The 26,102-nt window shown below is 43.3% G+C and overlaps 1 long non-coding RNA gene across 1 annotated transcript; it reads right to left on the bottom strand.

Annotated features, from left to right (window-relative positions):
* Positions 1 to 5,285: 5,285 nt before the first annotated feature.
* Positions 5,286 to 22,384, bottom strand: LOC128109432 (uncharacterized). The gene is made up of 3 exons (XR_008217817.1): positions 21,815 to 22,384; positions 6,525 to 6,726; positions 5,286 to 5,396 (listed from the first exon to the last, which is right to left on the bottom strand). It is a non-coding gene; the product is annotated as an uncharacterized LOC128109432 (long non-coding RNA).
* Positions 22,385 to 26,102: the final 3,718 nt, after the last annotated feature.

Consider the following 26,102-nt stretch of genomic DNA (forward strand, 5'->3'; position numbering starts at 1 on the left):
CACAGACTGGGGAAATAAAGGATTAAGCCAACAGAGCATCCGCATTCATCTCTCTCTCTCTGCTTCCTGAAGACAGAAGCAGCATCACCAGCCATTGCAGCCATGCCCTCCCTGCCATGATGGACTGTACTTTCAAAATGTGAGCCAAAACAAACCTTCCGTTCCTTGCATTACTTTTTTTCACAGCAAAGAGAAAAGTAGTCAATACCTATCTATCAGGCAATTAGAATCTCATCTTCTGGACAAACAGCTCACTGAACTACAACCATTTGCAGCATATCCCACCTTCCCCCCCCCCCCCCCCACTGCCTTGCTTATCAAGGTCTTGTCTGCACCAACATTGTTCATGTTCATCTAGACCATTTATCCTTTATATTCTGATACCAAATTGTTTCAATTCTTCCTTACTTCATTTCAAAGCACTTTAAAATCAACTGGCCCAACTCTACACACCACCTTATTGTGTAGTTATAAAATATTAAATTTATACTTAGGGAAGATTATCTCCTCTTTAATATTCTCTTTATTCATGAATATGGCATATATCTTCATTAAATCATAAATAATGTCTTATTGTTATATAGACGCATATGTGTGTTCAACATTTTTTACCACATTTGTTTCTTGGTACATTATTGCATTTGATATAACTAGATGGTGTTATTGTATTTTCAAATTGGTTATTGCAGTTGTGCTGAAACTACTGATTTTCTAATATTGATTTTGGGTCCATCAACCTTGAAAAACTCTTACAAGTATTGATGAATCTCAAAGGATTGTCTCAAATATATAGAGAAAATGATATTATTTGCATATAATGTTTATTTTTGTTCCTTAGTTTCAATGCTTGTACATTTTGTTTCTTGTCTTACTGCATTGGTCAGGAATTTCAGAGCCATGTTGAAGATCCGTATCTATATCTTGTTCCTGGCTTTGAGCAAGAACGTGTCTTATTTTGCAATATTTGCTCCAGGCTTTTAAATATATTCAGAATGATCTGCTATATTTCTAGTTTTCAAAGAAACATACTTTAAAATCAAAAGGTGAGCATTAAATATTACTGGGTATTTTCCCTGTATTTGCTGAGATAATCACTTAATTTTCTCCCTTAATTTGATGTCAGTGAATGACATTAATAGATTTCAAAAATAAAATAACATTCACTTCTGGCATTAAGTCTTCCTTAATTATATTGTATTTTCAATGAGTGCTTTCTTTAGCTTTTATGTCTATATATTTGTATGTGAGAGTGCTCAATAATTTCTCTTTCAGGCACTGCCCTTATCTTGTTTGAATATTCTTCCAGCTGTCAAATGATATTTAAGTAGAAGCATTTAAAGTCTCTTAAGCTCTGTATTACTACCCCCTACATTACATTTACCATGATTGGTCACGTCCTTAAAATCTATCTTTGAAGCTAGATATAGTAGTGCTACCTGTAGCCACAGGTAGAGGAAGTTGATGCAGGAAGGCTGCTTGAGGCCAGGGATTCTAGGACAGCCTTACTGATACCACACACTTGTCATTCTTCCATTCATCTCGGACTTCTTTGTGGTCTTACCTTCACCCTGGAATCTTCCCTGAACACTACTCTTCTCACCTTATGGATGTCCCCCAACTGTTTCGAGGTGCCCTGGTTATTGCAAATATTACCTGTACGAAGATGAATTCCAGTGCTATGCCTTCAGGCTGCATCTCTCCTCTCAGTTCTAGATTTTTCTGGCTCACCTAAAGGCAGATAGGACTTAACAACTTCAGAATGGAATTCTTCATTTTCTCCATTGGACACATCTCCCTCCTGCTAACACAATCTTAACTTATGATCCCATTACCCACACTTGTCATCCAGGCAGGAATTCTTTGATAGTCTCCTTCATCCCAGTCTATTGTCGATGCCAAGGTTGTTCCTTCCTCCTGTCTTCACTACTCAGGCTTCAGAGAGCCTTTCTTCAGCTTTCACCCAGACTAGAACAATGAACGAACAAATTCCCTGCTTTTCCACCTGAAATGTGAGTGCGACTATACCCTACTAGTAAGTGTCTTTAGACGCTGAAGTAACTTATTTAAAACTCTGATCTTGCTATGCTCCTTTATGGCCTAAAGCCCCGTTAACATCTCCATATTGCAGACAAGGTGGTGAATGCCTTTAATATTAGATTGAGTCCACCATCATCTAGCCTGGACATTTTTCTCTATCCTTCTTTATAGCTAAACCTTGTCTCTAACAACTAAAGCCTGCTCATGTCCCCTGTATAGTCTGTCCTTCTCCCCCCCTCCCCCCCCCCCCCCCCCGTGCCTTTGCATAGTCCCTTTTAGGTATGTCTCCCCTTTCATTTCCTCCTCCTGCCTCTAACCCTCTTCTAGATGCCCTCCCGATCTCTGCTTAACTCTCCACATCCTTTAAGGCCTGCCTCACCTGTCCGCTTACTCAAAACACTGACCCACTTCTAAGGACTTCACTAAGCGCTTCCCTTTTATGATCTCATAAAAGCCATGATTATTTTTATAGATTGCACTTACTGTACTACACTGTAATTGTCTGTTTATGTATTACCACTGAACTGTAACTCACCAAAAGGGGGAATTGAGTTTTAGTCATGCTTGAACTTCTAGAACCTAGGTCCTCAAGAGATGACTCAGAGGACAAAGGAGTTTGTTGCCAAGTCTTTGTGATGCAAATTCCATCCCCAGGACTCACCTGGTTAAAGAAGAGAATCCTGCAAGTTATCCTCTGACCATCACACATGTGCCATGGTATGCACATGTACACACACACACACACACACACACACACACACACACACACACACACACAATTAATTTAAAAAAATGGCAGAACAGTGACCTATTAGTATGCGTAGTATATTAGTAACTTTTTATGACTAAGGCTATTTAGATAGCGAGAGCTTTATTTGGCTTATGTTTCCACAGTGATAAGAGTCCATTAAAAGCAGAAAATCATGGCAGCAAGCAGCAGGTATAGTGCCTGGAGCAACAAGCTGAGAAGGTGAAATCTTGAACCTCAAGCGTGTAGCTGAGAGAAAAACCTAGGAATAGCATATGGCTTTGAAACCTCAAAGCCTACCCCCAGTGTGGTGGTTGAAAGAAAATGGACCCCATAGAGAGTGGCACTAGTAGGAGGTTTGGCTTGGTTGGAGTAGGTATGGTCTTGTTGGAGGAAGTGTGTCACTGTGGGAGGGGGCTTTGAGGTCTCCTATGCTCAAGCTACTACTCAATGGCACAGTTCACTTCCTGTTGCCTGCAGATCAAGATGTAGAACTCTCAGCTCCTTCTCCAGCACCAGCTCTGCCTGCATGCTGCCATGTCCTACCATGATGATAATGGACTAAAATTCTTAAACTGTAAGCCAGCCCCAATTACATGTTTTCCTTTGTAAGAGTTGTCGTGGTCATGGTGTCTCTTCATAGCAATAGAAACCCTAATTAAGACACCCAATAACATCCTCCTCCAGCAAAGTCACACCTTCTAAACCTACTCAAACAGTGCCATTAACTGGGGGTCAAATATTCAAACATCTGAGCCAGCCGGGCGGTGGTGGCGCATGCCTTTAATCCCAGCACTTGGGAGGCAGAGGCAGGTGGATCTCTATGAGTTCAAGGCCATACAGAGTGAGTTCCAGGAAAGGCGCAAAGCTACAGAGAGAAACCTTGTCTTGAAAACAAACAAACAAACAAAAACCAAACATCTGAGCCTATGGGGGATATACTCTTTCAAACCACCATAGGTAGCAAAGTCTAGGGTGAGAGTACAGAATCACATGGGAAATAGAAGGCAAGGAGCAATGAGGCTAGGACTGAATCAAAACTGGAATGCATACTAGCTTTTGTCATAGCCAATTCAGGTTGCTAAAACAGTACTGTGAACTGGATGACTTATAAGCAACAGAAATTGAATTTTCACAAGGAGGTAGGAAGTCCTAAACGAGGATGTTAGCTTGTTCATGTTCTGATCGGGCTGGAGCTCTGCTCCTAGTTACTGACATATCTGTTCCTGTATCCACACATGGCAGAAGGGCCTCTTAAGTCCTTTTTACAGGGGCACTAACGGCATTCACGGTGGCCTCACTCTCCTGACCTGATTACCTCCCCCAAACTGACTCCTAATACACATTAGGTGACTAGATTTCAACATATGGATAATACATATAGTCTATTACATGGCTCCTTACCTAGAGTTTTCATTAGGACTCTGCTAAAGAGTACTTGAGAGCATCACCAGAGTCCTACTGTCAGAGGATTCTCTGTAAAGTTTACAGGAACTCATCCAGAAAAACCACTGCATGTCTTAGAAGAGGCCAAATGTTCTCCCTAAACTCCAGGCAATGCCTCCGAGCTGCCCATTCTTGTGGCAGCCTCGGGATTTGAGGGCTGCCTCTGCGAGTTCCCATTCCTCACTCTGTGTCTTGCAGCTGTTCCTTTATCTTCTTTTGGCACTGACCCAAGGTTGGGTTACAGCCCCTCCTTGATTTCCCACCCCAAATGCATGAGAGGCAGCTGTGTGTGGTAGGCACTTCCTGGAAATTCAAAGATAGCGTTTGCCATTCAGGGGTGGCGGGGGCTCTATGGCAAATATGCAGGGCTCTTCCGCAGCCAATTTAAAATTGAAAACACGATTTCCTTGTTCTATTTCCACCAAGCTAAGTGTAAGCCTCCTGGCATTTTGCTCAGCCTTTTCTTCCACTCCTCCTCACCTGTCTTCTTCCCAGATTGTCCAATCGTGTCTTAAGTAGAATGATTTTATGATCTTTTCATTGTTTCTTTCCTTGATATTCATTATTTCAATCCATGTGATTATTTCTTCTCAACCAAATCATTTGTTTTATGTTAAAGTCCTATATAAAAGAATACCTTTAGCACTGATGACCAATCCCTGAACCAGATGGACAGTCACTATAGTGTTCAGGTTGAAACAATCTAAGTAGTAAGTTTGATACAATTATGTCCGAATGAAGTCTCAAAATATTCCCAAGTTATTGCCTTTACATATCACTCCTTTTAGTTTATATACATATATATGGTCATTATGAATGGAATATTTCTAAACAACAGCATATTCTAATGATTTAGAAACTTCTAGACTTCTTTTTTTTTTTTTTTTTTTTTTTTTTTTGGTTTTTCGAGACAGGGTTTCTCTGTGTAGCTTTGTGTCTTTCCTGGAACTCACTTGGTAGCCCAGGCTGGCCTCGAACTCACAGAGATCCGCCTGGCTCTGCCTCCCAAGTGCTGGGATTAAAGGCGTGCGCCACCACCGCCCGGCTGTAGAAACTTCTAGACTTCTTAATGGAGTTCTTCTTTCAAAAAGCTTGAATCCATTCTCTCCAGCAAATATTTGTCAAGAACTCACTTTGCATCAGGAACCACGGTAATTCCTGAAGACTAAATGGAGAAGGAAAGAGTTAGACTCTTGTTCTGTGGAGGGTACATTCTAGCAGGGAACACAGTTAACTAGAACAAAATAGATGGTTACACACTATAGAGAATTCTATGAAGAAAACAACATAACAAGTTGATGAAGAACAAGTTGGGATAGAGGCTGTGCTCTCCAGACATCTTAGGCAATCCTCCCTGAACCATGAGCTGTTATGTAAAGTTATGCTTAAAGAAGAGGCTCCAGGTCTGAGAAGCAAAATACTCCAACATTTAAAGGTCAGACAGAAAAATGCAAGACATGAAAAGGACTGAGGTGGAGCCGCCAGCCAAGAAGTAGTGATACCTCAAAAAATCAAGAAAGTTTCACTCAACAATTAAGTTAGAGCCAGAAATCATGTCCACTATATGTCACATACTCAGTGCAAGATTCTCCCCAATCTCCAAGCTTACTTAGCTGGAGAAACAGAGATAGAATGGTTTCCCACACCAGAAAATTTCAGGGAAGATTTTGCAAGCTCCCTGGGTATCTGCTAAAACATCAGATCAAGGCGTTTAGCATGCATTATGGTTCTTCCAGGCTTGTGACTGAACACAAAGCTGGAGACAGTGAAAGATCGGCTCTGGGCTGCCTCAGCCTTGGCATACATTTTGTTGGCTGATTCTTAGTAGATAATTCCAAAAGATCTTTGTGATGAGAACAAAGTGTAAAAGCATGATTACAAAATTAGTATGGGAGTTTCACAATTCCTATGCTAAAAGCAGGATTATCTCTGTAAATTTGTACCTAGTTTTTAAATTTTTATGTAGTATTAGTATGGTATGTGTACATGCCTCACGGGGGTCTACCATGGTGCACGTGTAGAGGTCAGAGGACAGTTTTGTGGAGTCATTTCTGTCCTTCCATCTTTATGAGGGTTGTGGGGATGGAACTCAGGTCACCAAGCTTATACAGCAAATGCCTTTATCTGCTGAACAGTCTTGCCAGCCCCTGATTTTTTTTAATGGGAGATGTTGGTCATTAGGAATAAGGAATGATGCTTTTGTCACACAGCACCTGGTGGTTAAGTCTAACTCCCTGCTGAAAGCAAAAGCGCTGATGAAAAACAAAAATTCAGCCTTTTATTTTTATCTTACCATAGACAGTGTCATATTCTAGAGCACATTCCCTTGATGGCAAAGGCTGTACCAATGGATGATACAGCCATTTTGATGCATGCTGTTTTGTCGTCGTCAATTTGCTGACACGCAGCTTTGATATAGTCATTTTGATGCTAGGAACATCTTGATGTGGCTGCCTTGATGTGGCTGTTTTGATATGGGAACATTTTGATTCTTCCTAAAAACAAACCGATAAACTCTTCACTTACAAAAAAAATATGTAACAAGTAACATGCATGACAGATCTCTCCACCCACTTCCTGAGCCCCCATCTCATCCTGGTAGATAAGTCTAGTAGATAATTCTATAATTACCTTCTCCCTATAATAGAAGCCAGACTGCAGAAGTAGACAGTGTCATCACAGAAAATATCCCTACCAAGGAAAGAAGATATTGGAAGGATGGACCCAATTTATTAACACAGCTTGAAGGGAGAGAGGTGATTCTAGAAAAACTGACTGTGCTTGAATTGTCCAGAATCAACCTCTTGGAGAACTAGTGCAGTACACATTCTTAACACCAAGAGCCCTGCTGCAGGTCACAACCTGTCTACCTTTCAAGATCTTGAAACAGCTGTGTGTGATCAGGCATTTCTGTGACAGTGTGTGTGGTGATTTGAATGAGAATGTCCCCCACTGGGCTTACATATTTGAATACTTAGTCCCTAGTTGGCTGTGCTGTTTGGGTAAGCTCAGAAGATATGGATGGCCTTACTGGAGAAATTATGTCACTGGGGGCAGCTTTTGAGGTTCAAAGCCATGTGCCATTCCCAGTATGCTCTTTCTGCTTCCTATTTGTGGTTTATGATGTGAGCTCTCCCCTTGCTGCTCCAGCCACCAAGCCTGCCAATTAGCCACCATGATGGACTCCTATACCTCTGGAACCATAAGCCCAAATAAACCCTTCCTTCTGCAGGTTGCCTCGGACATGGTGTTTATCAGAGCATCATAACTAACACACAGGACATGGACCTTTGAATGAAGAACAGTGCCAGTGAGCACAAATTTTAAAAAAGAGTCACAGCACTGCTAATTCAAACAGGAAGTAGTCACTCCAGTTTTAGACATGGAGAAATTAATTGGCTAAGTTTTGAATTGATCCAGGGTTGATATTTTGTCATTCAGATGTGACTGGAGCAAGGGTATTCAATTGTTTGGTCTTTTGTTCCACTGATATTATCAGGGATCTAAATGTTCTACCTCGTTGCTCCCCATGGTTGAATAGAGAATATAAACTCACTTCCTTCTTCTCTCTAATAATTCTCTAAGCAAAAATGAGCTTAAACACCCTGGGAAGCCAGATAAATAAATCATTTATATGATTAATGCTATAATTTCTTTAAAACTATGTCTTCATATTATTTCTTCTCATGAAATAAAATATTAAATATTTTACAAATATATCTATTTATGTCACTATTATCTTGTTAAAGTTTTGAAATATCATTTAATTTTAATACATTCATACAGAGTATTATGTAACATAATATAAAAAGTCTATATAATTCACATGATTTATCTCCTGGAAATATCAATTTTTCCTTTTCCCAAACTAATTTACTTCATTTTCCACTGAAAAGTCCTCCTATGTTGTTTTAATCTCAATCCCTTCTGAATATTCTGATATTAATTTTGGTCAGCAAACAAAGATAAAATGCCAAACCCTGTGCATCATCATTTTGCTAGGCACTACACCAGTGGTTCTCAACCTTCCTGATGCTGTGACCTTTTAATACAGTTAGTTCCTCATGGTGTGGTAAACCCCAACCATAACATTATTTCATTGCTACTTCATAACTGTAATGTTTCTACTGTAACGAATTGTAATGTAAGTGTCTGATATGCAGGATATCTGATATGTGACCAGAGAGGTCAAGACCCACAAGTTGAGAACCACTGCACTAGAGAGAGCAAAAATATAAATAAGAAATGATTCTTGCCTTTAAGAAATATATCCAGGGAGATTGACTTAGCTACTGAGAAAATGCAAAACATAATAAACAAACAAATAAATAAGTAAATAACAGGGACATTACTGCATACTTTCACTGAGTGTTTTAACATTATCTGATAGGACCATGGATACAGCTTAGGGGTCAACCCAACCATCACAGAAAAACAAAAGCAAAACTGGCCTGGAGAGATGGCTCAGCAGGTGAAGGCGCTTGCTGTCTGGCAAGCCACAGGATCTGAGTTCTGTCTCTAGGAGCCACATGGTGGAAGAAGTGACTCCTGCATGGTGTCCTTAGGCCTCCACACACACCCCCCCCACACACACACCCTCATTAAATAAAGAAAAGTAAACAAACACAGTTAATTTAAAAATCACTAAATAATACCAAACTCTAAAACATGCTGGTCCTAGTGCACAGGATATTGAGGCAGGAAGATTATGAGTATCTAGGCCAGTATGGGCTGTACAAGGAGACTCTAAAACAAACAAACAAGCCAGCCTGGACCACAGAAAGAGACTCTGTCTCAAACAAACAACACACACACACAAGAAAAGCAAAGCAAAGCAAAACAGAATACATTTGCTTGAATGGAGCCCAACGGTAGAGCAAAGCAATCCTTAACACCTTACAAAGAAGTATCATGTGGTAGATAGCAGGTGCCCTAAGCCTGCATGATCGGTAGTCATTTAACCAGAGAGTGACTGAGGTGTTATATCTTACTAGAAAAAGGAAGAGGAAAATGACATTTAAACATGGGATAAGCACTGAACTAAATGTTTCACTGTGTCTTATCTCATTTAATCCTCCCAACAGACTCACTGATAAAGGAAGACAGCCTCCCAGGACATTGGGCTCTTCTCCAAGGCCATTCAGCTCAGATTTGGTGTGAAGTCTGAATTCAGTTTTAGCAGAAGCCACTCCATCCAGGACCCTCAAGGAAGGCAGTGGTAGGGGCTACCGCTCGGGTACAAAGGCAACTCATGTTGGAAAGGGTTGTCTAGGTCATTAGGACTTTACAAAGAGAAGACAAAAGGAATGGTAACAGCCAGTCTAAATCCATCACTGAGTAACTCAGCGGGCGTGTGGGTCACAGTGGTTGGTTGTTATATTTGTCAGGTTGTTAATAAATGTTACAAAGATGGACTAAATATGATGTTTAGCTCTCAAAATGTCTGTATCTAATGCTTTAGGTCTTGAGTCTAGAAAGGTACTTTCCCCCTCAAAATAGAAAAATTAAGAATCATAACATTTATTGTACTTTTACTAGTGCTGGGATCTATACTAAATACATAGATTCTGTATTCGTGTAAGATAGAGTGGGCTAAACTCAGGTCATTAGGCTGAATGTCAAGACCTTTACGTGTTGAACCATCTCACTGGCCCCAAACCATGGGTTTAGAACCAACTTGAAAGGGTTCAATTATTTGTTTCCCCTTTCTTCTCCTCCCTTTCTCTATCCCCCACCCCCACATCATCCACGTGGGGGAAGCCAGCTGCCATATTCTACGCATTGCTATAGAGAGGCCCATGTGGGAAGAAACTGAGGCCAACTGCTGACAGCCATGCATGTCAGCTTGGAAGCAGGAGCTTCAGTTGTAATGAAGCCTGCAGGTGTCTGGAATCAATTTATCAGAGACCTAGAGCTAAAGCCATTCAGTTAAGCTACTCCCAGACTCTGACCTCCTAAATGTGGGGACATGGTGTTTGTTTTGACTGTGAAGTTGTGGGGTGAGTTCTTACTGAGAAATAAGTAACTAACAGTTAACTCTGATAAACTGTTCCTCATCCTGCAGGCTGAGTTCTGATGAGTCCGGATGTCTCTCCAGTGACTCCACCCCCTACATACATGCACACAGCACACACTCATGCTCGCACACATGCACTTCCTGAACTCCACCCCCCAGGTTCTTTCTTTTCTCCTTATTATTTACAAATAATCAATTGTCCCGAAGAGAATCCTTCTCTTGCTATAGGCTTCAGGTCTAGCGCCTGGCCTAATCACCGAGTGGGGTGAAGGGCTTTTCTCACTGGGATGGCTTCTGAGCCACACCTATTTGTCTCACTTGTCTCACTCAGCCCCTTCCTCTGCTCCATTTCTCTCCTTCACCCCGTTTCTCTTCCGGGGGTACATGACAAGGAGTAGAGGGTCTTTTGCCATGGCTGCTAGATGCACCAAATAGGACCAAACCCCACATTTGGCTAGTTGCAGAGTCTGCGCTTCTTTTTGGCAAATTTACCTTTGTATGCCTTTTGTGACAATTATACTGATGCGATAGTAGAACATACTGAAGAGCTGAGTAGATTGTGTCCACTGTAAACATTAGCAACCTGTGATGGATTCTAAGAACGATTTATCTATGCTCTATTCAGTCAAGTAACTGGTATATGTTGTGTGTATATCTCCTCCTACCCCCCAATGTCTCTGTGGAACAGAATAAGGGACTTTGCAGACAAGCTCCTGGGTGTCAGCAGGAGACTTGGCTAAAAGTGTATGCCACAGTGGGGGCCATTCTCTGCCTTTCCTCCAGCCCCTGCTAGAGCTCTGTGACATGTTTCCTTCCATTCTCCACAGCAGCTCTACTGCCTTCTCCCCTCTGCTGAGCTTCCAACATCCATGTCTCCCACCCACACTGTCACTTCCTCTTCACTCTCAGCAAATGACTCAACACCCACTGGCAGGGAAGGCACTAGCCACCCTATGGTAAGCACCTCAACTTCCAGACTTCCCACTGCCACAGCCCAAAGCCTAACTTCCCACCACACCATGGGACTGTTCCTCTTTGCTACAGCTACAGCTGGGCCCATCCTTCGTTTCCCCAACACCCCCTCCCCACCCACCCAAGTTAAGCAGAATTCTCACTCTTCGTTTGTAATTCTCTCTTCCCTCTCTACTAAGTTCTTTCATCAGGATTTAAAATATCCAAGTCTCTGCTTATGAAACGAAAGGTAGACAAACAAGCCAACAAGTAAACCAAAGCTCTCCCAGGTCCTTGCTCTTTTTTTACGTTGTGTGTCAGCCACAGAATTGTCTATATAGACACAGAATTGTCTATATAGACAATTCCTCAACCTCCCAGTCCTCCCTACCACATCTCAGATTATGCCTCCATAACCTCTCTCAACCCTTTATCACCAAGGCACCAATAAACTTCTTTTTTTTTTTTTCAAGACAGGGTTTCTCTGTGTAGTTTTGGTGCCTGTCCTGGCTCTCACTCTGTAGACCAGGCTGGCCTCGAACTCACAGAGATCTGCCTGGCTCTGCCTCCCAAGCACTGGGATTAAAGGCGTGCACCACCACCGCCTGGCCACCAATAAACTTCTTAATGAGAAACCCTAGGGATAGCTCTCATTGATTTCTTCACCTCTCAATGTTTGACACTACTTTTCACAGTCTCGCGAAATAGTCTCTTTTTTTTTCTGTCTTTCCCTCTTTGTTTTCCTTTTCTTTCTTTTCTTTGTTTTAAATAATGTCTCATATATTCCAAGCTGGCCTGGGACTCAATTCACAGCTAAAGATGGTTTTGAGTTTCTGATCCTCTTGCCTCCACGTCTCCGGAGTAATGGCCTTTGTGACCACACCCTGTTTAGATGATGTTAGAGATCAAACCCAGAGCTCTGAGCCCGCTAAGCAAACACTACCAGCTGAACTACTTCCTCAGCCCTCTTTCTTTTAGTAGCCCTGTCAACTGACTGTCCCCTTTTCTTGAGGCTCTTTACCAGGTTCTGGCCTCCTCCTTTCTCAGCCTCCATACTCTCAAGTGGGCCCACATGCTCCCTCGGCTTTAGTTATCATCTCTTTGCCTGTTACTTCCAAACCTGTACTTCCCAAATGGATATACCCACCGTTCTCCTGGCTATTCCCACTTAACTGAATCACCTCAAACTCTCCTGCTTTTCCCTCCAAGCTGTTCTTTCTCCTACCATCTTTAAACATTTTTTTCTTAGGTTAACATACAAAGTAATATATATAATGGGTTCAGATATTTGTGTCATATACTTTACTTATTCTCATTTGTTTCCCTCCCCCCATGGCCTTTCTCCGTGCCTGCTCTTCCTCCCTTCCAGCTCATTCTCTTTCTTCTCCCAGTTACTTCCAACCTTGGTTTTCTTTGGTGTTATCTGTGTGTTTGTGTATACATGCACACACATGGTTGTTTGTGGGTGTGAATAGAGGTGTGTGTATGCCACACAGTGTGTGTGTGGAGGTCAGAAGACAGCTCTGGGTGTAAGGCTTTGCCTTCTACCTTGTTTGGACAGGCTTGTTTATCTTGTTTTGTTTTGGTGTTTTCCTGCTGCATATGCCAAGCTAACTGGCCCATGAGCTCCCAGGGATTCCTCTGTCTCTGCCTCTCACCCCCCAAGAGGACCACTGTGATTGCAGATACGGGGTACTGCATCTGGCTTTTCTCAAGGCCCTGCACCAGGGTCTGCTTCTGGGGATTTGAACTTAGGTCCTCGTGCTCATGATTCAAGTGCTCACACATTGAGTCATCTCCTCAGCACTCCAACCTCAACTTTACTGCCAGATGTATTCGATTATCTTATTTTCTACCTCCTTTAAAATCTCTTTCTCCCCTTCAAGAAGCCGTTTCTACACATGAATACATACATGCACACACACATATATGTAATTTTAAATCTAGGTTCTGTTGTGAAAGATGTGGTATTTTTGAGTCTGTCTTAATTTTGCTTACCGTGATTTCCATTTGCATCTATTCTCTAGCAAATGTCATGATTTCATTTTCCTTTATGATTGCATTACAACTCCATTGTGCTACATTTTCATCATCCATTCATGTATTGATTGACACTTAGGCCAGCTCCACTTCCTGGCTATTTTGAATAGGGTAGTGATAAACATAGATGTGTAAGCATCTCTGTGGCATGTTGACTTAAGTTCTCTCGTAAGTGTCCTGATGCCTATCAAATCTGCCAGTGACCCCTCTTAAGCGCTGCTGGATCTGTGCTAATTTCCATTTCTACTGTCATGGCCCAGGCTAAGAGTCCATCTTTAATAATCAGGATCATCCCAAGAGTCTCCTGGCTGGTCTTGCTTCTAAACTTGTTATTCTCTAACCTATTCATCCTGGAACCAGAATGATTCTTTAAAAATACAAATCCCGCCGGGCGGTGGTGGCGCACGCCTTTAATCCCAGCACTCGGGAGGCAGAGCCAGGCGGATCTCTGTGAGTTCGAGGCCAGCCTGGGCTACAAAGTGAGTTCCAGGAAAGGCGCAAAGCTACACAGAGAAACCCTGTCTCGAAAAACCAAAAAAAAAAAAAACAAAAAAAATACAAATCCCTTAGGATAAAGCCATAACTCCTTGGCATGGTGTGGCTGGCTTTTCATGGCCTAGCCATCTTTACCAGGCTTTCTTTTGAAATTCCAGCCCAAATTCTCCCAGCTAACCTCAGTGAACTGATTCTGGATTCTTTGCTAAAAAGCTCTCCTTAGTCCCAGTAAAATGAAATCTAACTAACAGCTCTGAGACATCTCCTTTTCTTCAATTATACATATATAGGCTGAACATCCCTAATATGAAAATTAAAAAATCCAAAATATTCCAAAATCTAAAACTTTTTGAGTACCAGCAGGATGCCAGCATGACAATTCTATACCACAGAAACTTGTTTCATCTGCACAAAATTCTTTTAAATGCCAGTACTAAATTACCTTCAGTCCATGAATATAAGGTATATATACAATGAAGAAATGTTGTATTTAGACCTATTTCCATCTCCCACATATCCAATTTTACCTTTGCAAATATTCCCAAGGCCAAGTAGAAAAATGTGAATGACAAAAATACTTCTGCTGCAAGAATCCTGAACAAAAGTCGCTTGAACCATGTCTGCAATGTGTTTTACCTACCGTGGAAAGAAAAGTACTTTTCTGATGAACACCTGAGTCTCAAATGAAGTCAGGTTTTTGGCTAAAGATGTACGCAGCAACAGGGGTGGAGAGCTTAGCTGGACATACCAATTGAACGTTCTCTGACTCCCTCCAATCTGTCTTCTCTCTTGAGAGCCCAAGGCAGCTGAGGCTGCATAACTAACTGGTCGAGAATTCAGTCTCTGGTAGAGAATCACATGGGTTAAAATCCAGACTCTACAACATCCCAGCTCTGTAATCTTGGCAGACTTGCTGACTTGTGCCTCAGTTTTCTTCTGCAAAACCAAGACCCTACCAGTACATTCTTGTAGGCATGTTATGAGGCTCTAGCGAGAAAAGCTATGTAAAGGCAAACTAGAACACAGCAAGTACTCCATGAGCCCTGGCTATTACTACTTTTAAAGGCAGGTACGGTGCGGAGTCATTTATCTCCATATACCTACTCATTCAATAGTTGTGACATGAACCCACAAATGAATAGTTGCATCTAAAGGTGACAGGAAAATTCTTAACATTGACCCACATGCAAATATTAAATAAGTTACACTCAGCACCTTGAAGAAACATTATTCTAAGTTGGGGGCTAGTGTGGAAAGAGTCCCTTAGTGATAGAGGTGAGCTTAGTGTGCATGAAGCCCTGGGTTCAACCCCCAGAACCACAAGGGGAAGGAAGGAGAAAGAAGAAAGGAAAAAGAAAGCAAGCAAGGAGAGAGAGAGAGAGAGAGAGAGAGAGAGAGAGAGAGAGAGAGAGAGAGAGAGAAGAGGAGGTTACAAAGTTAGTCACTGGTCACTTGGAGCTTTTGGAAATGAGGTCATTCTGTTTCTCCCCAGGACTCTGGGAATTATCCCTCCCTTAGTGAAGGAGGTCTGAGGCAAACAGGACACCTCAAGGTTCCTAAAGTCATCATGACTGAGTCTGAGGTAATGTCTTCTTTACATGAAGATGACTATTAAAATCATGTAAACATTAAAGTAACTGTTTGAACTTGTTTTCTAGTTATTTAAGACTATCGGGCCTTCCCTCCATCCCAGCGTCACAAATACCTGTCATCCCCCTTGCCTTGCCCAGGCAGGGCAGGCTTCTGAAGGTGCTTTCTATTTCCAGAGCTGTGGAAACCAGACCTTCGCTCAAGCTTCGACAGATTGTGTAATTTAAAAGTTAAAATTTTCATAATGAAAACATGCCTCCAGGTGCTCCCTAGGTTTGGTGGGGCTGGGAGCGGGGAGTAGAAAAAGTTGCTTAACAAGGGTGGATATGTTCCCAAGGACACAGTCTAGGGGGAACTGGGATGACTTGAGACAAGTTTCAGAGCAGGAAGAAAAGCTGGACTCGATGTATTTATATCACCAACCTGGCAAATATATAAATTTACATATAAATAAAAGGGCATCCCACTCCTGTTTCTGCATGTTCTCCTCTGGCTCCTGCCCATGGTAGGGGTAGACAGTCACAGATACAGTATTTCTGTCCTCATAAAGAAACGCTGGCATCCTGGGAAATCACCCGACAGACTGAACTATAAATACATTATTAATCAGAGCAATTTGTTCTTCATTGTTCTCCCTTTCCCAATATCCCAAAACAACCTCAGGAGAGAGGCAAAAAAAACACACTGCCACTAGACATTTAATGAGTGTGCAAGCAAAGACCATATATTTCAAAATAGCGATAATAAAAAATACTCAAGTCCTGTGCCCTAAGTTGTTGCCTTAGGCCAGCTAAATCCGAGTACATCCCACAGGCAGATGGTCTCTGTGTGTGTGTGTGTGTGTGTGTGTGTGTGTGTGTGTGTGTGTGTGTGTGTGTGACATTGAACAAGCTAAGGAAGATAAGGTCAGGGGCTTAATCCACAAATAACCAGACACCTTTGCTCTTTGTAATAACGACACGATCCTTACTCATGGGACAGCTGCCTTGCCAAGGGTTGCGCTCTAAAGAGTCTGGGGCAGGGAGAAATTGAAAACGAAAACTGAGTATCAGCCTATCTATTGTCATTCATGAGCAAACAAAGTACAAGTCATAGTCCCAGCCTCCTGGAAATGAGAAAGGGACACTGCTTCAGTTTGTCCTCTCCTCTCAATGGTTATGACCGTTGTTGTTGTTGTTGTGGGGTCAAACAGAGGCTTAATTTCAAAAGGACAAGCCCTCTAAGTGCTTCCCCCAAATAAATGTCCTCTGACAGATGCTCCACCTGCTGAAGAGAGTGTTTGCAGCCTAAAGGTTGGATGCAGAGAGGGGAGCGCCCTGTTCCTCTGCAGAAGCGTCTCTGTGGCCGATTTAGCTGCTGTTTTACAAGTCAAAAGCTGGCCTTTCAACTGCCAGCCTGGAGCTCCCACGTGAGACTGGAAAATTGAGCTGCTCTCTCTGCCTGCGGTGACCCACTGAGTAATAAAGGTTTGCCCAGTTGCTTTGTTTCTCTCTCTTGTTTTTTTTTTTTTTTTTAAACCAGAACTCAGCTGACAGTCTTCATGACCATGATGGGGAGGGCAAGGGCAAGTTAATACCCACCTCCGGCTCCCCGGGGGAACCACGCCGCTGACAGGCTTGGTCCTGTCAGCAGGTGTGAGTCAGACGCACAGGCAGCCGGGTAAGAAGGTGCCATTTTGTCGTCAATGTTTCCACCACCGCACAGAAATAAATAGCTGCAGAAAATGATCCTGGATAAAAGAGCGATCCAGTCGGGAGGCACACTGAATAGCGAGTCCCTATTGAATATGGCTTCATTATGCAAGCTCTCTTTTCACCAAGGGATTGCAACCCCTGGTGGAACCAATTGTGACAAGCAAGTGCTGACAGCCCTGGGAACCAGCCTTGCTGGCTGCCTGGCCATTGATTTGCAGCTCGGAAGCCTAGACCCCTCACTGACTTTCTAGTTGAGTATAAGAAAGAATGTGATGGGCTTGAGTCTCAGTTTTCAAATCTGGAAACTGGGATCAGGATGAGTCCCAGACAGATCATTATGCCCCCTTTTAAGTATCACTACCAATGTCCTTGGAGATGATTATCTTTCTGTTACTGGGTTTTTTGCTGTTGTTGTTGTTGTTGCTTTGTGGGTTTTTTGTTTGTTTATTTTTGTTCTTGCTTTTGGTTTGTTTGTTTGTTTTTCTTTTGAGTTAGGGTTTCACTGTGTACTGCTGGCTAGTGTACTACTAGCTAGCCTGGAACTTGCTGTGTAGACAAGGATGGCTTCTGATTCTCAATGGTCATCGTGTTTCTGCCTCCCAGCCTGCCAGCATTACTGGTGTGCACTACCATACCCCACTCTCTGGAAACACGCATCTTGTCTTGTCATTTATTTTACAGTGATAATTAGCCTTTCCCAACCCTTTCTGGTCACTGTTGAAGGTATGGTGGTTGGCTTGATGTTTAGATAGGTCAAACTACATGATATCAAAACAACCTTAATTTACTCATCAAATTACTGTTCTGTAAGCAGTGTTATTAATTTCCCACTGGAAGAGATTGAAAGTTAACCTCACAGCTATATTCTATGTGGCTGTTTTTTTTTAAATCATTTTGGCTTTAATTGGTAATAAGCTAAACAATTCATTTATAATATATATTCAAAGGAGGAACCACAGTATATAGTTCATCATAGAGAGTGAGAGAATTGTCTATAAATCCTTTCATTTGTTCATTATGAAATCTAGAATTTTAAGCACCTTGACTCTCATCAGTTTTGTTTGTTTTTTAAAACAACTCAGTGGTTCACTATTTAATGTGCACATTAAATATCTATTCTTGGACCTCAATCCAGACCTATTGTCTATGAAGCAGAGTCTCTGGTGTAACTGGCAAAGATGCCCCTTATGGCTGTCGTGAGCACATGTGAACGAGAGCCACAGATCAAGTTACTTGGATCAGATGGATTCACAGCGACCTGGTGTAGCCTTCCTTCCCCCTTCTCCGTTGATGCTTTTTCCTTCCTCTCAATTGCAGGCCGAAAGTCTTGGCGTTAGCCTGAACTTGACTCTCATTCTCACATTCCACATCTAATCGATCAGCAATCTGGCTGGCTCTACTTTCAAAATCTATCCAGCGGGAAAATATGTGTATATACTCAGGCTCCATCTCTTTTGCTGATCTTTTCCACAGGGTCTTTTCTTCATAGCAGACAGGGTGATTGGGTTAAAACTTGAATCTGACCATTTTATTGCGTTGCTTCCAAACTTCTGATGGCTCCCTCTTTCCCATCAAAGACAAAATCCTTATAGTGCCACCCAGGCCTCTGCTGATCCAGAGTGTCACCTCCTTGCTCTCTCTTCCTGTCCTTTACGACTGCAGTCACAAAGTTCCCGTTGTTCCAGGTGTATGCTCATCTTGAGTTTTTCACCATTGGCTACCTCAAGCTAATTCTATCACTTCTGCCGTGTCTCTCTGTTCAATTGCATCATAACTCTCCCCGGTGGTCTTACTTTAATCTACTCCCTGACTCCAGGCACTTATCACCACTTAATATATTTTCTAATCTACTTATTGGACATTGTTTATTATTCATTTTCCCTGGCTACAGGCACCATATGATGTATATTTGTTTTACTCACTTCTACATACCAGGCATCCAGGGCACTGCCTGGCATATAGTTCATGGTCAGTAAATTGTAGGTTTTTTTTTTTTTTTCTCTTTTGACAATTTGGGGGCCTGCCACTCAGCTCCCAGAATAAATATACAGAGACTTATTACTACTTATAAATGCCCAGTCTTAGCTTGACTTGTTTCTAGCCAACTTTTCTTAATTTAAATGATCCCATCTACCTTATGCCTCTGGGCCTTTACCTTTTTCTATTTCTGCATATCTTTTCTTTCCTTCTTATTCTCTGGCTGGCCGCGTAGCTGACCCATGGCATCCGCCTCTCTTTCTCTTCTCGCCCTTTCTTCTCTTTTTGTCCTTCCATCTATCCCTCTCCTGCTTTGCTATTGGCCATTCAGCTCTTTATTAGACCAATCAGGTGTTTTAGACAGGCAAAGTAACACAGCTTCACAGAGTTAAACAAATGCAACATAAAAGAATGCAACACATCTTTGCATCATTAAACAAATATTCCACAGCGTAAAAGAATGTAACAAATCTTTAATACTCCATAGCAATAAATACTTGTAGCATTTGGTGAATGAATGATGCTTCTTGACTCTAGAGAGAGCAAACCAGAGAAGTGGTTTTTCTCAAATGAATACTGCCTCAACAAAGTTTGGTCCTAATTTGAGTTTGCCACTGTGGGGACAATCCTAGATTATACATTATTTTAAGACTTGTATGATGCTATATCATATGATACCATACTCCTGCTTTATTTATTTTTATTTTAGTTTATGTATATGAGTATTTGTCTGCATGTATGTCTGTGTACCATATGCATTCCTGGTACCCTTGGAGGTCAGAAGAAGGAGTCTGACCCCCTGGAACTGGAGTTACAGATGGTTGTTAGCCTCCCATGTGGGTGCCGGGAATTGAACCCAGTTCCTCTGGAAGAGCAGCCCGTGTTCCGAACTGCTGAGCCATCTCTCCAGCCCCAACCGCTCATGTTTTCAAATTAATAGCTAAGAGTTGTTTAACTACTTCTACGCGGTCAACCGACAACTAATGTTACTAGACATTTTACTTCAGCAACATGCCTGCACGCAATTGGAAATCAGGAAATGAGTGAAACAGGTCGAGGCTCTGGTCCCATGATCTCCAAAATCTTCCAGGTCAGGCGGAGTCAAAAGTCCAACTATTGGAGGGCCGTTCTCTGAAATGGTTTGTAATAGAAACCCAGCTCGTCGCAGAACACGTGCTCAGGGAAGAAAAGGAAAGCTGGTGCTTCATGTGTCTATTTTTATTTTACTGGGCTTTATCAAAATCTCCCACTGAAGTGGCTGGCCCAGCAGGGCCAAGAGATCAAGAACACCTCACTAGCACGCAGCAGCTACTCTTCCCCCGGTAAAAACACGGGTCCCTGGAAGCCCTCCACTTCCCGCCTCCCAGGACAATGCTTTTAATTAGCTGCGCCAGATTTCGCAGAGAACAAAAGCTCCCCATCCCTCACAGGAAAAGCTTCTACAGGAGATAGCTCACTGGGGAAGCGCCAGGCACACCACAGGGAGAGAACATACAGGCTGTTCTGAGCTCTGCAAAGACACACAAACTGGATTCTCCAGGGAGTCTCGGGGTTAGACCGGCACATTTTCCCTCCATGTGACCACACCCCCCTTCCACCTCCCCCCCCCCCGCCCCCCAGATGGCTAACGTCTGAGGGCTTCACCTTCCTCCTCCCTCTCTCTGGCACTGTTGGGGTAAGGAACCTGGGGGTGGCAAAATAAGCTTGAATAATCTTTAGAATCGAGCATCTGGGAAGCAGTGGGGAAGGAACTGGGAGTTTATTTCAGGTGACAGACATAGAGCAGGCCCCTATTTTTTTTTCCGAGACTAATAATATTTCTGGAATGGAGAGGCTTGAATCATATGTCTCTTCATATCGCTGTGTGGGAAGTTTCAGTTATGAGCCCAACAATCAGAGACGGTGGTTCTTTTAGGACTCGGTGGGGCATGGTGCAAAGGAATCTGGAAGCTCTTGGGGTGGGAGGGGGTGGGAGGAGGTGGGTGTACACCAAAAGGGAGCTATGGGGGTGGCGGTGGGGACCGCTTCGTCTGAGCCTGTTTTGGAGAATAAAGAGGATGGGGCTAAAAGAGCTTCTTTCCAACCCTTTTGTTTCTCCGTTGAATGTTTTTTTTTGTTTTTTTTTTTGGTGAAAAAAACAGAGGGGAAAAAAAAATCTCATGTAAGAGCCTCTTCCTGAGTAAGCTCACTGTCAGGAAAGGAAAATCCACGCGCTCCAGTGGTCTATTTTTGTGACCAGAGGCTCCAGGCCCTCCACACAGACTCTTCCTTGCTCTGAAGGAAAGGAAACTGGGTGTGAGTCTCCTGTCCCGGGAACGGAATGGAAGAACCTGTGTTACCCGAAGGCTTATTCTCCATTTTAGGAAATGAGAATACAGTGCAGGCTGGGATAGGCCTGAGGGTGGAGTCCGTTAAAAAAAAGGGAGGGGGTGTCTTTTCTTATATCACTCTTTAGGCAAACAAGCATGGAACTAGACTTTAATTAAATAAGGCTTAAGCGGCTGTGCTGTGCAGCGCTCCTTCTGGTCATCAAAGTTTACTGTCCTCACCTGCCTCTTGGCAACCTGTAGGTCGGGACAGGAGGCTTGATTAGGGGTTTTAAAGTTTGACACGTGGGTCAAAGGGAAGTCCTGAACATCAGCTACCCAGGACATAAGGCCTCTTTGTACATTTTGCATATGTTCTGTGCAGGGACCCAAAGCATTCCATGTTTTCCCCTCTGCTGTATCTTCAAACAGTAAGGGTGAAGGATGTCCAACCTAGGGAACAGGCTTGGGATTTGGTGTCCCCTGCCTCCCTCGGTACTTCCCTCAAGATTACCTGCTGCAAGGACCGCAGGACTTGAGGACAGGCAGTTCAGCGAGTGTGACAGTCACATTTGCTAGGTTCTTCTTGCTTCCTCCCCAGCGAAGATGACCTTAAAATAGAACTCTGTTTTGAAAGGGTTTCAAGGGAAATTGGTGAATATGGATGGAGGAAGGAAACCGGAAAGGTCCAATTAAAGGGAAAGGCAGAGTCCTGCGGATTTGTTTGTTCGTCAATGTTCCAAGGCAGCACTGACCCTGGCATCAGCAGGCCCTCCTAATATGGGGGCCTGATTACCACTGCCGCGCTTAACCCTTTAGTGCCCTGAGGGTTATCACTGAACACCCCCATTAGAACAGGCTCTTTGTATTCTGGCCCTGTCCATCTTGTGCGCCTCCTTACCCACTCACCCAGCTTCGCCGCCTTTCTTTCAGTTCCTCAAATTATGTCCTGCTTCCTCTCTTTCCTGTCCTTCAACCATGCCTTTTCTCTCTCTGCTTCCAATGGAGAATTGTACCAGTGGGAAGCGTCCTTGCTTCTCCTGTACTCTGGGTTAGGCTTCTGTGGACATCCACAGACCCTGCTTTACCTGTCAGTTAGTATGCTCCTTCGTAATTGCTTATTCATTTCCCATTACTGGCCCGCAAACAGCTGAGGGCAGCACGGAAGTCTTTGTCTTGTCTGCCATTGTATTCCCAGTGCTTGGCAGGCACCCGTTAGCACTGTGCAAGCTTTTACTGAATACGCGGACACTATGCCAATATGGAAATTGATGGCTGATGATATTTAGTTAAGTACCTGCTGAGGCACAAAGATAAGGCCCTGAGTTAGACTTCAGGCTACCCTCCCTCACCTCTCTTCTTCTCACTTTATTCTAAGGCCCCCTTTCATCCTACCCTCCCTATAATCATTTGCATGCATCTTGGTCGGCAACGATTGCAGTCAGCTGGGGCCTGGGGCACCTTGATTAACCAAGTTAACCAGTTAACCAAGACTGGCATCTGTCTATGTCTAATTTACTGATTTATTCTATTAATTTGAAAATTGCTTCCAATGATAATTTTTAAAAGAAGTCTTTATGGTATTGCCTTATCTTTGAATTTTTTGAGAGTGGGAAGAATGCCTTTGATACTTTTACTATCTAATGTTTTAGGGTACACAGTTTGTAAGTCCTTAAGGTCTCATTTTTCTTTGGAAATCAGATTTTTATAGTGCCACTGTGGAAATGCATGCAGGATATATTCAGTGATATGGCGACTAGACAAGTTTCTGAAAGGAAACTGGTTTCAGCATGGGCTGGCAAGCTCCTGCCCAGAACAACGTGGGTGCCACAGCTTTGTCAGTTGGCAAGAGACAAATGCTGGGAAAAGGCTGTTCCAGGCTGCCCTCTAGTGATCCAAGGCACCGCTAGGTCAGAAGTCCTGGAACTTCAGCAGGAAGTCAAATCATCAGGGGAGTTTGCAGAGACTATAAATGCCGTCCAATAGGATGCCATACCAGCTGGAAGATTGGCCTTTTCTCCATCAAAACCTTCAGGGATCTACAGCTGCTGTCCTTGACCACAGGGCTGACATAGCTGATCTCAGAACATTCAAGCTCATTCTGATGTCCCTGGGCATGGATCACTCATTCTTCTTCACTGACTCTGGGTGTGTGTGTGTGTGTGTGTGTGTGTGTGTGTGTGTGTGGAGAGAGAGAGAGAGAGAGAGAGAGAGAGAGAGAGAGAGAGATCGCCCTTGACATGGATACAAGACTATTCTTCACCAGACTTGGGGGAAGCTGGACCACTCAGCAAACATTTTAAGGAGGATTGCATCCACCCTTTCTTTTTTTTCTTTCTTTTTTTTTTTTTTTTTTTTTGGTTTTTCAAGACAGGGTTTCTCTGTGTAGCTTTGCGCCTTTTCCTGGAACTCACTTGGTAGCCCAGGCTGGCCTCGAACTCACAGAGATCCGCCTGCCTCTGCCTCCCGAGTGCTGGGATTAAAGGCGTGCGCCACCACCGCCCGGCGCATCCACCCTTTCTTAATGTTTGTACCCAACCCAATGAATCAGAATTCAGGGGCAGCTCCAGCCCCTCTCTTTGTTTTATGCCCCATGATATTTACGCCGATGACCAACATTGTGTCAGGGTGTACGAATATATCATATGGAAGTCTCTAGAATCACTGGGAATAGAACATTCTTTGTACCATCCAAGCAGAAGCAGGGTATACTGGACAATTGGCTCAAGCATAGGCACCAGCTAGGATTCACTTTCATGCATCTGTGCTTGTATTCTGCTAAGTAAACTCACTGGCGAGGCAAACAAAGCAAAAGCCACATCTATCTCTCTATTATGAAAAGGACCCATTCATACTCAGAAACCCAACAGACCATGTCACAGCAACAAAACAATTGTCTCTCTGAATCTCAATACATTTCTTCCTCTGGACAGTTTTAAATAAAGGCTGTTGCTTTACTTAGGGGCTGTCAGCACATTAAAATGTATTCGGAGTCGTGCAACTTGATAAAGTACTCTGATGTGCAGCTCAGTACTTGCCTAAATCTTTGATGTAGTTTTCATGTGCCGGAGGCACCTCCTTGAGTTAGTGCAATGGTTAAATCATATTTAGGGGCCATAACACCAGATTTGCACACCGCATTGGGCCCTAGAAGTAAAAAGGAGGGCCAGCTGAGACTTGGTGCCCATCTTACTACAAGGGCAGAGCCCAGAGGGCACTTTATCTTTTGATGCAATATAATGCGTGCCCTACAGGAAACATGAGCTGAGGGCTAGGATAGCACAAGACAGTTATCCTCTCTGTTCTCAGGAACAAGTTGAATAGAGCAAAGCTATCACAGATGCCTCTGATATTCTAATAATTGATGAACATTAGTATTTTCATGGGGATTGGCCTAAGTCACGTCATTTGGTTTCAAATTTGCTAGGACAAGTCTCTCTTCTTACAGAGTCTCCCTCCCTTACAGTACCTCGGAAACAAGCCATGACGGGGAAGGTGCCATCTGATTTCAGCCTGCTAATCGGCTTTTCCGGAAAACTTTAAGCATAGACCCACAGAGCCCTTAATGAGAAAGCTCATTAAAAAGCCGTCTAGAACGGTGAAACAAATTACATGCACACACAGCCCACTCTTTTCCTCTCGGTTTCCTTCTCTCCCTCCCAGACTGTGGCGTTAAAATGACAAGGTGAAGTGAGTCATCAGGTGGGAAAGAGACCCTGCCACTCCAAACAAGCCGTCCCTTCCTCCCCGCTTTGATGGCATTTTCTTTTGCTTCACTGCCCGCACTAAAATGTTACCCCACCAGCAGGAGGGCCATGTACATGTAATCATGGCCTTGGTAAAGCCTTTGATTGTGTGTATTTGGGTGGAATTTGAGCTTGTAATTGGCGAAGGCACACATTGTCTGCTGCAGAGTCTCTCTCTAGAAAGCTTGTTTATCCCAGGGCAAGCCAAGTTTCCTTTTTGGGGGGGAGGGGGCAGGGAGGGTGCATTTCCTGGAATGTTAATTCAGGATGGTAGAGAGTATCCATGGCTAACTCGGTGATAGAGTCTTATTAGATCTTTCCCTAGCACATTCTTCTGAGAGGAAACCTAATGCTAACTGGGAGTTTCATGAACTAAGCTAGGCTTCCTGCCTCCTGGCTCAAAAGGAAGTGATGGTGGTGACTGTCTATTGGGAGGAAGAGATGGGAGGTGTTTTTTTTTTCTTCTCTTATCCTGGGAAGTGTGAAAGGAAGACTACAAATACGAAAGCTTCCACACCTGGTAAATGAGCAATGTTTGTGGGGAAGAGGAAATCCTCCCCACCACCTTGCCCCTTGATTCACAAGGCTCACAGGTGTCTTAGGTATGGAGAATCAAATTCTTGCAACCTTGCTGTGTTCCATGCTGAGACCCAGAGTCAGAAGACCAAATTAGCTGCACCCTCCAACTGCTTCAGTCTGGAGAATTTGCCAAACACCTCTAAGCCTCGGTGTCTGCCGTGTCCCAGGCACAGAGCCAGGTACTCGGAATGCAAAACCCGAGAAATCACCACCTTAAAGAAACATTAGCATATCATAAAAAAAAGACGCCAAGTGCTTTATTGACTCTATGTAGCAGTCACGTGAAAGCGCGGAAAGGGACCGGGATATGTCTTGGAGGTTGAGAAGAGCGAGCAGGTGACAGGTGATGAGACCAACGGTCAGGAAAGAGTGCTCAAACCAGAAGCTGGAATAGGATTTTGAGGGGATAGAATTCACGTAAGGAAAGGAAAGGGGGAGACAGACAGGTGGGCCTCTGTGGTGGAAAGCATCGAGGGT

Source organism: Peromyscus californicus, unplaced genomic scaffold (genome assembly GCF_007827085.1).
Source record: "Peromyscus californicus insignis strain IS unplaced genomic scaffold, ASM782708v3 Scaffold_14__1_contigs__length_90479793_seg_2, whole genome shotgun sequence".
Taxonomy (NCBI): Eukaryota; Metazoa; Chordata; class Mammalia; order Rodentia; family Cricetidae; genus Peromyscus; species Peromyscus californicus.